Source organism: Pteropus medius, unplaced genomic scaffold, assembly GCF_902729225.1.
Source record: "Pteropus medius unplaced genomic scaffold, Ma_sr-lr_union100, whole genome shotgun sequence".
Classification (NCBI taxonomy): domain Eukaryota; kingdom Metazoa; phylum Chordata; class Mammalia; order Chiroptera; family Pteropodidae; genus Pteropus; species Pteropus medius.
The window spans coordinates 23,088,382-23,089,921 of NW_024342471.1; the positions used below are offsets into that span (position 1 = coordinate 23,088,382).

Genomic DNA, 1,540 nt, shown 5'->3' on the forward strand with positions numbered 1-1,540 from the left:
CCTCAGTGAATGAGCAGATCGCCGCCACGGGCCCCCCTGAATGGGACCGCAGGCCTGTTTTTCCATGTCCCTTCTCTCTGGAGCATCGTGAAAGCAAAAACCACTGAACAGACAGGTCATGTTGAGCCATGTTTTCCTCTTGTCCTGAAGGGAAAAAAAATGTAATGTAGGTTGGAGCCCACACTAAAGCTGCATTAATTTCCTCTTCCTCATATTGATTGTGCTGTAACATGAGGGAGATAGAGGGAGAGGGAGAGAGAGACAGGGCGAGAGAGAGAAGAGAGAGAGAGAGAAAGAGAAAACGAGCACGTCCATTCCTCTATCCCGAAACTGTGAGCACAGAGCAGTTATGGGCAGAGCCCTTCGGCCTCCCTGGGAGCTCGCAGACCAATGCCTTCTAGGCTTTCTTCAAAAATTCCAGTTCTTGGAGAGTCAGGGGGTCCAATTTATATTCTTAAGGTAACTCCACGGGAAATAAAGACTTCCTTGGTTCGGTACTTATGACAACGTATTTTCTCATTGTAAATATCACCAATTGGACCTAAAAGTTTTTAAGATAGGCTTTGGCCCCTGAGTGAATTTTTTTTTTACTTATTATTATTTATGCCTACAGCACCTGGTCTTCCTAGGTGGTCTCCCATCCAAGTACTAACCAGACCCGACCCTGCTTAGCTTCCGAGATCAGACATCAGGCGTGTTCAGTGTGGCATGGCCATAGACCGTGGACCGTGGCTCCACTGGGGCGCGAACCCAGGACCTTCTGCGTGTAAAGCAGACATGCTCACCGCTCCACTATGGAACCATGTCCCCCTGGGTGAATTTTAAATGTACTGACTTGCCTACTAGACATTGCTGGCGTCATTGATATTTCTGAACTCTCAATCTCTCTCTCATTCTCTCTCTCCCTCACACACACACACACACACACACACACACACACACACGCACACACACACCCTTTACTCAGCCGAGCATGTTCTTGGAAGCCAAATGCCAGGCGCACTTAGACGGAGCGTTGCAGTCCCCGGGGAAGAATCACTTCATTACAGAGAAAAGCGAGATGGAACTTCTTTATTTCAGGACAAATGCTAACGACACACGGACCGCCTCTCAGGGCTTGTTTTCTTCACAAGCCGGCCGCTTCCCCTCGGCGACTTACCTTCGTTTTCACGCCACGGTGCCCACACCTGTCCTCCAGGTAAGTTTTCCCATGGTCCTTCCTCTTCACAAGCTGACAACATCCCCACCAGCCTGTTCCCATCACAGAAGGCGCTTCTCACGCCTCCCTGCGTGACGGCCTCCGCGCACTGTCTCTGGCTTGAGGAGTTTAAACTAGGAAGGATGACAGGAGGGCTGTTGTCACGGTCACTGCAGATGGAAGGTCCTGCCCCCGGGTGGACGGAGGTTATAAGGATAACCTTCTAACTTTAAAGTGCAGCTGCCCGAAGGCCAGTGCAGGCGATTCTGACTCAGGCGGTCTTTGGGTTTTGCTTAAAGACAGAACTTCGTAAACTTTACGGTGCCTGAGAACCGCGAGAGC

General features: G+C 50.5%; 1 pseudogene; it reads right to left on the reverse strand.

Moving 5' to 3' along the window:
• Positions 1–604: 604 nt before the first annotated feature.
• Positions 605–720, reverse strand: LOC120604137 (uncharacterized; annotated as a pseudogene).
• Between the last annotated feature and the right edge of the window lie 820 nt (positions 721–1,540).